Source organism: Lactuca serriola, chromosome 3 (assembly GCF_051521515.1).
Source record: "Lactuca serriola cultivar US96UC23 chromosome 3, Lser_US96UC23_V15, whole genome shotgun sequence".
Taxonomy (NCBI): Eukaryota; Viridiplantae; Streptophyta; class Magnoliopsida; order Asterales; family Asteraceae; genus Lactuca; species Lactuca serriola.
The window spans coordinates 259,579,793-259,593,595 of NC_136410.1; positions in this window are offsets into that span (position 1 = coordinate 259,579,793).

Here is a 13,803-nt window from a genome sequence, read left to right on the forward strand (position 1 = left end):
CAAGAAAAAAATCCATACATATCTTCTATGACAACTTTAAAATGTTTATAATCGTTATTTTTGACCAAAAGATTACATGCATCTTTTTGGTCACAAAAGTGGTCTTAAAAAACAATGAGTTTATATATATATATATATATATATATATATATATATATATATATATATATATATATATATGATGTGCTTAAACTTGCCATGGACCTTTGTGTTGTTGCATGTGTTGATTTATTTAAAATGTTTGCAATTATTTATTTATTCACATGGTATGTAATAGTTAAATTGATAGTTTTTATTTGTTAATTTTTGTAAGTAATAGATTAGTTTTAAAAGTAGTTTATTTTTATAAAAAATGTAACAATAATGAAGATGGTGACCATTTTGAAGATCAAAAGTTTATAAACTTGATTATATTAAAGTTTCTCAAACTTTATAAAATTATTTTTATAAACTTGCTATAAGGTGTTGTAGCGAGTGGGAGCACTTGAAGACTTTACAGGATAAATGTCACTTTTATCCCTTTAAGAATGGAATTGATAATTTTTGTCACACCCCAAAACCGGAACGGCGGAAACGTTCTGGGGTGGATGACGTCATGTCAAGCATCACAACATATGCAGTATAGTAATCAAAGTACAGCAACCATTGCATTAATAGTAATAATTTTACATAGTTTACATGTCATAGTAATATCGAAGTAATTACGGAACATAACATAGATGCAGCTCGGTACTAGGTTGTCTTCACAAAAGCTCCTGGGATATACATGTCTATCGATGACCTGAGAATACAAGTTATTTTGAAAGCGAGTATCAGCATATTTATAATGCTGGTGAGTCCATAAGTATTTAGTGTCATTTGTATAAATACACATTTTTATTCAAAATAACTTTATGAAAGATCGTAATCTAGAATCTACGATGTATTAGCGTTCTTTCCAGAAAATCCTATATTTTCTAAGTAAAAGAAGTCTTCTACCAAGACCCGACAGATTTATGTTTTAAGGAGTAATTTTCCCCAAAAATACTATCATTACCAAAATACAGTATTGACTTTAAATGAATAACGAGAAGATCACAAGTAAAAATACTAGGCGAAACTAACATATACCTCAGTAGTAATACTGCTGACTAAAGCAAAAGAAATCAAAGAATCCAGGAGAGTATCGAATGAATGATACGCCTGGCTCAGTCTAGCAAAAGGAAGCACAGACTCCAGACAGTATCGAATGAACGATACAGCTAGCAAAATCTAAAAGAAAGGGTAAATGTGAACTCGTATGTAACCATGCTGATCGACGATGGAGTATCCGATGACCCTCCAGGTCACGCGTAAAGGTAGTGGCATTATGTCACCAATGGGCCTTACCGGCGTGGACTGTAGCTAGTAGTCTGGGTGTGGGAGTGTCAGTCCCGTATAGATCTATACACATGATGTTCGCTCTGCTTCCCAGACACTCTCGTTACACGGCGTTGGTGCAATGAAGCGTCGTAGAGGGAAATAGTGTGTCACATTCTAAAGAAAGAGAGAGATATATAGAGAGAGATAAAGAGAGAGAGAGAGAGTGTGTCTCCTAACTATGCCTATAATAGTTACTAGGGTTCCAGAAACATGAATAATTGAAAGATGCCTGTACTACTCAAGGTGATGTATTCGCTGAGAGAGAGAGAGAGAGAGAGAGAGAGAGAGAGAGAGCTTTTATGTCCATACATGTATACATGATATATAACTAATGTTTAAACGACCTTCGGACGGATAACCGATACCCACCAAACCACATCCTAACGAGGAAAAGGAAATAGGGAGAACTAGCCTTCCTAAGTCCTTTAAACATTAATTATATAACTATACATATACGGGCATACATTTAATGAAATAAAAGCATAGAAGAAAACTTTGGTAAAACCTTTGGAAAACCTTTACACTAAAGAAATTTGCGACTTGATGTCAGTTTATAAAACAAGTTTTGAAAACCTTTGGTAAACCTTTAATAAACAAGCTTTGAAAAATGATTTGATAACACAGTTTAAGTGAAGAAAACCTTTGTTTAAAGTACTATTGTAACAGGTTTTGAAGGAAACATACAGCACGAAGGATAGTTTGAGAAAGATCAAAATGAGTAATAATGTTTTGGAAAACCATTTGCAGTAATATACTTGGTAAAACAAATGAAAGTGTAATAAATCCTTTTGCATACGGGTTATTAATCACCTATGATTGATATGATAACTAGCATTTTTCAACTTGTATTCCCCCCATAAAAGCATTTAAAAACATTTAAAAGGTTAATTAAGGGGTATGAACTCACCTACTGCGACTGGCTCGGATGGAGGTGTCGGTTGAGTGCTCGGTGTCAAGTAAAGACTTGAACACACTTAATGACCTAATAGCATATGAAGACATATGTTTACATATAATTAGTGATTATAACACTAATTAAACACGTATAAGCACCTTAATGTGCGGAAAAACACTTTGGTCAAGTGCTAGGAGGCTATTAGGTTGCAATAAGGGGGTGTATGGCCTAGTTAGGGAGTTTACTCTTCAAGAGTAAACTCTAAGAAGAGATTTCAGCCCAATTACCATATCTCCATGAGTTTATGGCCGTAAACTCATGGGTGGTGTGTTCTTGTATGTTTAAGGGTCTTACAACACTTGTGGAATTAAGCTAGGTTCAATTCTAGGGCATAGGAAGTGACTAGGTCCCCAAATAGACCATTTATGGGAGTTTACGGCTATAAACATAGAGTTTACGGCCGTAAACTCGTACTTGTCTCTTCCTTTTGTGTTTTGATGGTTCTAGGTTAAGCACACATGATTCTAGTCCAATATACAAGCCATGGAAGGAAGTTAGGGCACCATTTGACCTCCTTAGAGGAGTTTATGGCCAAGGGACCAATCGTTGGGGGGTTTACGGCTGTAATCTCATAAGGTCATGGTTTCCTTGGTGTTTAAGGTTTTTACTTCGATGGTGGTTGGTTCTAGACATTATTCCAAGCCTTAGGAGGTGTTTAAGGGGCAATTTAACACCTTAGATGGTGTTCACGGCCTATGAAGAGGGGTTTATGGTCCAAGAATGTTCTTGGGCCGTAAACTCATGTTTACTCCTCAAATGACAAGATTTTGGTGTTCTAAGCTCATACATGCAAGTCCCTTAAGTCATAAATAAGCAGTAGGAGTGATTTGGAAGGTTTTTGGGGCTTCAAAACCCCACTTATGGGTGTTTGCGGTCCAAGAGCGTTCTTGGGCTGTAAACACATGATTTTGAGGCTTTTCGATGATTTAAACATGAATTTGCATGTATATCAAGCTAAACAACAAGCTAGGATAGATTACTTACGATAATGGAGCTTGAAAGAGGCGTTTTTGGATTAAAAGCAACTTGTAGAGAGAGAGGGTAGAGAGAGAGAGTGGAAAGAGTATGAATGAGGCTCACTCACCTTTATATAGGGTGAGCTTACCGTCCGAGTTTACCGCCCGAGAACTCTATCTTATGAGGTTTATGACATGATTTTTGGTGTTAGGACTTTAGTGGTTACTTTCTAAGACTTGATCGTTAAGTGTGAAAAGCTCGGAATACTAATGCGGATTTTTAAATTTGCTAAAAGATGGCGGAAATGAAATTGACCTCCAAACGAAGGGTTTGACTGTAGAATTATATATGCGAAATATTCAGGTTGTCACATCATCCGCTCGTTAAAGGGAATTTCGTCCCGAAATTAGAGTTTAGGCAAGGAAGTAGGCGTGAACCATCGAGTAGAGAGATGAGGGTACTTCCTATTCGGTTTGTCCTCACGCTCACATGTGCACCCAGCCTTCGCTTGATGTTCCAGCAAGCCTTCACTTAACGGGATGCGGATTTCGTTTCGTTCACTTGATTGCTCGGTTCGCGATTCCTATAGGTTCCTTTACGAAGTTAGGGTTCCCAATGATTTTTTTGTCAAGACAAGTGGGATTTAGAGAGTTACGTTGGGCAAGCACTTTTTCAAGTCTAGGGTGTGGATTGACTTGGGGTGAAACTTATGGAATTCCGAAAGTAGTCGTGGTCTGACGAGGGTTGGACCAATTTTTGTAAAGAATCTCGGATGGTCCTAAGCTCTCGGAGATATAGAGCTCTTCAGTACTTAGAACATAACATACTTCTACGGTAAGATCATCACTGGTGTGATCGCCATTTTGAAGTTCCAGCCGTCCTTTCATACTGGGGGTGTAGTTCTTCAGGTTGGTTCTTAGAAGGCTCGAGTCATCCTTGGATTCGTGTTTCCTGCTGATTGGCTTTCAGAGGTTTTCTGGATTATCGAAAGGATTGGATATCTACTGGTATCTATTTTCTGCAGAGTGTCTATCTCAACTTAGCCCAAGATGAACCTGCACTTCTGGTTCTTGAGATGTTTCTAACGGAAACTCTTAGGGGTTGGTGAGATAGGGTTTTTACCAGACGATTGTTTAGAAAGTTTTTAAACTTCTCATCATCGTCTATTTGACGCTTTCACAATATGATTCCTAACAAGAAAGAATCATGCTCTTACTTGCTTTGTTGTTTCATGAGTAGCAATCTCTGCTCAGGGCTAACACAGTCCTTAGAGATTTCCTGAAGTGTTGGACTATCTCGGGAGGTGGTTCTACTATTTCTGTGTGAGATAGTATCCTTGGAACACCTAGTAGTCCAATGAATCTCTAAGACATGCCCTATTCTCTAAGGTGTCGGTCCATTCCAGTTGCAGAAAGGGCGTGATCTTGCATAACCCATCGGCTAACACCTAAGCCGGTGTCGAGTGTATAATCTCTTCAGGATCTGGGTTATAAGGCTTAACACAAACTACTTTTGTACTTTATTCAAGTATTCTTAGCTGCGGAGATTATCCTGTGGTTCTTGGCATTCTAGTATTCAGTTCGAAGAATGCAGTCTATCGTCTACAGGGCGACGGTGACTTCTTCCTCGTGAGGAGGTGGAGTGTCCTAGGCACTATTCGTCGGTAACAGGGTGGATGAAGTGCCTGAGTAGTGCGAGCATCTTCTGCAACTACTCTTCCAGTGGTTCTGAGCTTTCTCAATCTAGATCAAGTCTAGAGAGTATAGGGTTCTATCGCTCGGAACTTCTAATTTCCTCATCCACTCTTCTCAGCATTTAACTTATCGTAGCTCCCAGGTTTCCGGGATATCTGCTGAGATGCTTACTTCGTGGGATTAAGCATGAATGGATGGTCGTAGTCAATGTCCTTGACTCTTATGACTTAGATTTCTTTACCAACTGAGGGTGTTAGCTACTATATTGGCTTAACCAGGATGACAACAAATTTCGGATTTGTGGTCATTTTAGTAGCTCAACCAGTAGTGGTTCTCTTGACTCTAGTTCCTATTTTATGGGATAGGATGAAGAGTCTTACTATGAGGTTCGTGGTAGAGCTCATACTTGGCGTAACCACTAATACTTGGTGTATGCAAGCCGTATATAATTTAGATCGACGGGATGTTCAGTTGTGCGACTCCACCCCAGACCCACAACCCAACGAGGAAAATGGAGTAGGGAGGAAGCACACATCTTAAATCATATTGATCTAAATTATATACCACTCTAATGCATCTACTCAGTTAATAGTAGTCAGTCCAATGAGTTCTTCCCTCTTGATTCACAAACCTGATTGTGAGGTGCTAAGGGTCTTGCTGGGGGATCTACGGAGTAGGTTTCGGGTGGTTATCGTCTTCTGGAATGTCTGCAGTGTCTTTCGCTTCAGGTTCTATCTATCTAATAAAGGCTTAGTTAACAGCGCGCTTTCAGAAGGTTTTAGATAAGAGAGACGACTGGCAGATCGTATTAGGTTTTATTATTAGGTTTGGAAGAACCTTTATTTTCCGAAATGGCTACGGTGAAAGTTCTTTTTACACAGCACTAAGAATTTACACATGGTTGCACTAAGTCGAACCATGATTGATAGAGGCGTCGAAGTTGGCATACATCGACATGATATAGAATGATAGTCGATAGGGCCATGTGCTGAACGGGCACACAAGTTCTTGGCGTCTCCGGTTTCGTCCCGTGTATCACTATCGCGAACACTTGGACTAATAGAGTCGACGCGGAACTATAGAGAGTCCTGAGGTTTCAGAATAATGTACTTCTCATGAATGGATTCTCACGAGGCGTCTCTATAATCGCCTAGTATACACTAGTCATGTATAATTAAGGTGGGAAGGACTGTTGACTAAGCGACTCCGCCCTAAATCCACAACCAAACGAGGAATAGGACATGAGGCAGCATCACTCACTCGAGGTCTTTCCATCTTAATTATACATGGCTTTAACGTATATACCGAGCCATTATAGCTTTACCTGATGAAATTTTGAATTCTTACAAGAGTGCTGCGACTCTCGCCTTAATGAGATAGTATTTACATTTAGAAGTAGCCTTTTAATGTTTTCGGTTAGTTATCTAAGATTGAGAGACGTACCAAAATTTTACTGGGTTCATTAATGCTTCTCCTAGGTATTAGGGTTAGGCTCCCTCTGCATCCTTGTCATTTCTTTCAGTTGGGCAGTCCTTCTTGAAGTGCCCAATCTCCCCACATAGGTGGCATATTGGACTGGTCCCAACATTGGTGGTCGATGTAATGAACTCAACCGGGGGTCTGCAGACACGAGTGGTATGCCCCTTCATGTTGCACCTAACACAAAGGAGTTCTCGAAGGGTACCATGATGATGGTAGCTACATTTGCTGCAATGGGGGAGGCTTCCTAGGTATGGTCTTCTAGGTGTCGGGATGGAAGGGTTGGCAGGGATATTCACTATCTCAGCTCGTTGCCCTTTACAAGGTTCTTGAGCCGAGGTACTTCCCTCCTCGTTCTTGAACTTTCTCTTCAGTGGAGTTGGTTGAGGTTCTTGGGTGGCTGGGTACGTAGGAGTTGGTTGTTGTTGTCCATTTCTAGGATCAGGAATCTCAATAGGGCTCTTGCTAACATTGGCGTTGTTAGCATTCAGTTGAGCCATAATAGCTGCTACGGCTTTCGAGACTGCAGCTTGGAACGTAGCTTCATCGAATAGGAGAGTTGGTTTCTTGCCAGCGGATTGTTTACGTTTCTTTGGAGGCATGGTTTTCCTACACGGAAAGGAACATAAGTTGAAGAGAGACGATGTTTAACTCTAGACGTATCTATCCTTACTATAATAGGCATAAATTTTCCCGCGCCTCGAATATTGGTTATCTGAGTGTCGACCTACATCCCTATGATGCAGTCTGGGTTTCAAGGTAGGAGTAAGAGTATCGGACAGCCATAAGATGGGAGTCGTTCCTACTAAGTTGTCTGTGTATTGGAAAGATTCACTCTCCGGCTTTGGAAAGATCTGAGGACAGTTCGGAACGAAGACCGCGGAAGGAAAGGCTCATGAAGACTTATGGCTAAACACCCTCAATCGAGGTTTTTGATATCCGATCTAATCGTATTACTTGATGGGAAAAGGCGATTTACCTAACACATAGTGTGAGTAGTGTAACCACTAACTCACTAAATTATATTATTTTATGGGTGTATTAGCGCGACGAATACGAGAAAAAGACACTTCTCGGGTTCCATATATTGGCTCCCTCTGTCTACCTCTTATCCTTGACTGGGACCGGCATTGGTTTCCTTCGGGTAGTTACCTAGGGTTCTCTTTTTGTGAAGACATATTGAATTTCTACTCCGTCTTACTTTCGATTCTGACTCTGAGTGTCATTGATGTCTTACTTCTGATCCTGCCCCTGAGTGTCATCGCTTCATGATGGATGACTGGAAATCTCGGAAGTTCAGGCGGATTTCCCACCGGTGTCCCTAAAAGGTATAGGCACTTGGTGGTTTCAATAGTCTCGTCCTAGTTCATTTATTTCCGAACTGGAAATATTCTCAATGAACTTCTTATGGGTCTGAATCAACTCTTATGTCGAACGCTGAAGTGGATAGTGTTTTCTATAGGGTTCGTGCGAGAATGGAAATGTCTAGAGAATCCTAAGAGATTATTAACATTCCACTGGCTGATCCATATCGAGTCCTGCTACAATTACATAGGGTACACAAATTATATATAACTTAGATCCGATAGGCCTTCGAATATGTGACACTACTCTATATCCACATCCTAACGAGGAAAAGGAAGTAGAGCGAAACCACACATTCTTAGTTTATGGGATCCTTATTATATATAACCTTGGAAGTATACCCTCTGTAATCATAGGTATATCGATAAGGATCTTTTTAGTTTTTCACACAAGGTTATCTATGGATCCTAAAATACCCCTATGGTATTTTAATTTTCTTGTTTGATTCTTAACTTTTGAATATGATTCTGGGATTAACGTGAGTCTTTTAGTATTCCAAAATACTCCCTTAGTATTTTAAACTTTATGTTTGGCTCTAGCATTCCAAGTTGGTAAGTTTCAGATTCGTTGCAACACCACCATCACTCCAAAGCACACGTTGGTCGCATCTCGAATAAATGTAGTTGATCAAGTTACATTTATTTCAGCTTACGATTACATAACTACCCAGGTTTGAAGGTAATGGTCAACATCCAAAGACTATTTTTTGTTCTTTTTGTGATACTTTTGTTCGATTGTTTAGATTCTGGATGTTCTTAAACTTTGGTAAAATATGGTTATATTTTAAAGTATAGTTCTTGGTCAGAGTGTTTTATCCCTATGTATTTATAGGCTGTATATCTTTTATGAACTGATATACTGAGCTCACTATAAACAATGCTCTGATACCAATCTATCACACCCCAAAACCGGAACGGCAGAAACGTTCTGGGGTGGATGACATCATGTCAAGTATCACAACATATGCAGTATAGTAAACAAAGTACAACAACCATTGCATTAATAGTAATAATTTTACATAGTTTACATGTCATAGTAATATCGAAGTAATTACGGAACATAACATAGATGCAGCTCGGTACTAGGCTGTCTTCACAAAAGCTCCTGGGATGTACCTATCTATCGATGACCTGAGAATACAAGTTATTTTGAAAGCGAGTATCAGCATTTTTATAATGCTGGTGAGTCCATAAGTATTTAGTGTCATTTGTATAAATATACATTTTTATTCAAAATAACTTTATGAAAGATCGTAATCTAGAATCTACGATGTATTAGCATTCTTTCCAGAAAATCCTATATTTTCTAAGTAAAAGAAGTCTTCTACCAAGACCCGACAGATTTATGTTTTAAGGAGTAATTTTCCCCAAAAATACTATCATTACCAAAATACAGTATTGACTTTAAAGGAATAATGAGAATATCACAAGTAAAAATACTAGGGGAAAATAACATATACCTCAGCAGTAATACTGCTGACTAAAGCAAAAGAAATCATAGACTCCAGGAGAGTATAGAATGAATGATACGCCTGGATTAGTCTAACAAAAGGAAGCACAGACTCCAGACAGTATCGAATAAACGATACAGCTAGCAAAGTCTAAAACAAAGGGTGAATGTGAACTCGTATTTAACCATGCTGATCGACGATAGAGTATCCGATGACCCTCCAGGTCACGCGTAGAGGTAGTGGCATTATGTCGCCCATGGGCCTTACCGGCGCGGACTGTAGCTAGTAGTCTGGGTGTGGGAGTGTCAGTCCCGTATAGATCTACACACATGATGCTCACTCTACTTCCCGGAGACTCTTGTTATACGGCGTTGGTGCAATGAAGCGTCGTAGAGGGAAATTGTGTGTCACATTCTAAAGTAAAAGATATATATATATATATATATATATATATATATATATATATATATATATATATATATATATATATATATAGTCTCCTAACTATTCCTATAATAGTTACTAGGGTTCCAGAAACATGAATAATAGAAGGATGCCTGTAGTACTCAAGGCGATGTATTGGCTGAGAGAGAGAGAGAGAGAGAGTGCTTTTATGTCCATACATGTATGCATGATATGTAACTAATGTTTAAACGACCTTCGGATGGATAACCGATACCCACCAGACCACATCCCAACGAGGAAAAGGAAATAGTGCGAACTAGCCTTCCTAAGTCCTTTAAACATTACTTATATAACTATACATATACGAGCATGCATTTAATTAAATAAAAGCATAGAAGAAAACTTTGGTAAAACCTTTGGAAAACCTTTACACTTAAGAAATTTACGACTTGATGTCAGTTTATAAAACAAGTTTTGAAAACCTTTGGTAAACCTTTCATAAACAAGCTTTGAAAAATGATTTGATAACACAGTGTAAGTGAAGAAAACCATTGTTTAAAATACTGCTGTAACAGGTTTTGAAGGAAAACATACAGCATGAAGGATAGTTTGAGAAAGATCTAAATAAGTAATAACATTTTGGAAAACCATTTGAAGTAATACACTTGGTAAAACAGATGAAAGTGTAATAAATCCTTTTGCGTGCGGGTTATTAATCACCTATGATTGATATGATAACTAGCATTTTTGAACTTGTATTCCCCCCCCCCCCCCAATAAAAGCATTTAAAAACATTTAAAAGGTTAATTCAGGGGTATGAACTCACCTGCTACGAGTGGATTGGATGGAGGTGTCGGTTGAGTGCTCAGTGTCAAGTAAAGACTTGAACACACTTAATGACCTAATAACATATGAAGACATATGTTTACATATAATTAGTGATTATAACACTAATTAAACACTTATAAGCACCCTAATGTGCGGAAAAACACTTTGGTCAACTGCTAGGAGGCTATTAGGTTGCAATAAGGGGGTGTATGGCCTAGTTAGGGAGTTTACTCTTCAAGAGTAAACTCTTAGAAGAGATTCGGCGCAATGACCATATCCCCATGAGTTTACGGCCGTAAACTCATGGGTGGTGTGTTCTTGGATGTTTAAGGGTCTTACAACACTTGTGGAATTAAGCTAGGTTCAATTCTAGGGCACAGGAAGTGACTAGGTCCCCAAATAGACCATTTATGGGAGTTTATGACTATAAACATAGAGTTTACAGCCGTAAACTCTTACTTGTCCCTTCCTATTGTGTTTTGATGGTTCTAGGTTAAGCAAACATGATTCTAGTCCAATATACAAGCCATGGAAAGAAGTTAGGGCACCATTTGACCTCCTTAGAGGAGTTTACGGCCAAGGGACCAATCCTTGGGGGGTTTACGGCCGTAATCTCCTAAGGTCATGCTTTCCTTGGTGTTTAAGGTTCCTACTTCAATGGTGGTTGGTTCTAGACATTATTCCAAGCCTTAGGAGGTGTTTAAGGGGCAATTTAACACCTTAGATGGTGTTCACGGCCTATGAAGAGGGGTTTACGGTCCAAGAATGTTTTTGGGCCGTAAACTCATGTTTACTCCTCAAATGACAAGATTTTGGTGTTCTAAGCTCATACATGCAAGTCCCTTAAGTCATAAATAAGCAGTAGGAGTGATTTGGAAGGTTTTTGGGGCTTCAAAACCCCACTTATGGGTGTTTGCGGTCCAAGAGCGTTCTTGGGCTGTAAACACATGATTTTGAGGCTTTTCGATGATTTAAACATGAATTTGCATGTATATCAAGCTAAACAACAAGCTAGGATAGATTACTTACGATAATGGAGCTTGAAAGAGGCGTTTTTGGATTAAAAGCAACTTGTAGAGAGAGAGGGTAGAGAGAGAGAGTGGAAAGAGTATGAATGAGGCTCACTCACCTTTATATAGGGTGAGCTTACCGTCCGAGTTTACCGCCCGAGAACTCTATCTTATGAGGTTTATGACATGATTTTTGGTGTTAGGACTTTAGTGGTTACTTTCTAAGACTTGATCGTTAAGTGTGAAAAGCTCGGAATACTAAGGCGGATTTTTAAATTTGCTAAAAGGTGGCGGAAATGAATTTGACTTCCAAACGAAGGGTTTGACTGTAGAATTATATATACGAAATATTCGGGTTGTCACAATTTTGTGATGGCTCACAAAATTATTATATTACTAGTTATTGGCTTGGTTTATACACATATGTTATAATTGTTATGCATGCTTGTGTTGTTTTATGTTTATGTTATTATTATTATGTTATGGTTGATAAAATAGTTTTTCAAATGAAAAATAATATTTGAACATCATCAAAAGGAGTTTAGTTTTAATGAAATTTACCTTTTTAACATAAGATGTTAAAAATAGTTTTACAATAAAACTAGCTTTATCGTTAAAACTAGTTACCGATAAAATTTTGGGATTAAAATTGTATAAGTTAAAATTTGAGATTTGTAAACTTATCAAACTCCAATCCTTATTTATAAAAGGAATTTTTATTAAATGGTTTCCAAATGTTCTAAAGCTCTCAAACGATATACCTTATTACTACTTATTAATTTAAAACTTTGATCACGTCAATTATATAAAACCGGGTTTTATATATAGAACATTGTTAAAAATGTGATTTTAACATGAAATAAGTTTTTTTTAAGTATACCATGGTTTATTGAATGCATGCAATAACCATGATATAACATGTTTTTAAACTAAAATTATACAAAAACATCAAAGACCCCTTACAAACCTCAAATCTATGCAAAACCTTTTAAAGAACACTCGCACGTCTCTTGTATGCACTAGTGGGATAAATGATACCTAACCGCTTAGTGCATTTTTTAATGTCCAAGGTGCTTTCGCGATTTCTATAACCAAGGTATAGGCCGATTACACAAGTTTTTCAAATTGGATGACTTGATCGAATATCTCTTACTATAAATGATACCTAAGCAAGAGAGTTCAGAGGCATAAATAGGATCAAACATCTCTAATTAAATTTGTTATTAGTGATCCCATAAATCTAGAAATTATATGGTAAGATATAATTAATAATCGATATCTACCGGGTTGAATTCGGATGGATGGGATAAAGGATACCTAACCATTTATCTATTTTGCAAGTTGGATCCGAGACTTTGATAATCAATGTTTTTAGAAACTAAAAGGGTGTTAATTATTAAAGATTAAATATTGAAAATACTAAATGAATTTTGTTAAAATTTTGTAGAAATATAACACACTCTCATAACCATAAATTGTCATTTCTCTTTAAATGACTTAACGAAACAATAACATTCAATAGATACAACTTCAATGCATGGGTTCATGTCTTAAGATACAATCTTTTGAGAGATATAATATTGTATACACTTAAAGGACCTATACCTAAACAAATTTCTTTGAGCAATAAACCTGAATATGATACCTAGTCAATACACCACAATCATGCTCAATATGCTTCTAAAATCATACAAGGAATAGACACCTTTAAGCCCAAGAAATACAATAAGGCCCACATAGATGGATCTTGTTTCTTTCGTGAAGAAAGTGGACACTAGTGGAGGAACTCCTCCTCTTATCTAGAAAGAAAGTATGAAAGAGACTAGTACTTCAGGTATCTACAGGATAGAACCCATAGTTTTCGTGTAACACTCAAGTACTTGGTACTTGAATGTTAATCTAATATTTGTAACTAGATTGTAAATATTTACAGAAGAGTAACTAGTTGAGAATAGGCAAGTTGGAACTACACTCTCGAAGTTTAGTTTATTATTTATGCTTAGAACATAAATTTCTTGTAATATAAAACAATGTTTGTTTTGGAACAATGTATGTTTTAAATTTAGATGTCTAAATATTTATGTCTCGGTTATTTGTTTAAATGTTTGATTATTTACTAGATCGTTTTTCATAACAATAATACTCATATTCTTAAATGGTTGATTCTATTTCTAAGACCAGATCTCTTAATAGAATTACAAAGTAAATATCAATATTTTATAAATAAAGTTAAGTTCTATATGCTAGAACTTTTGACTT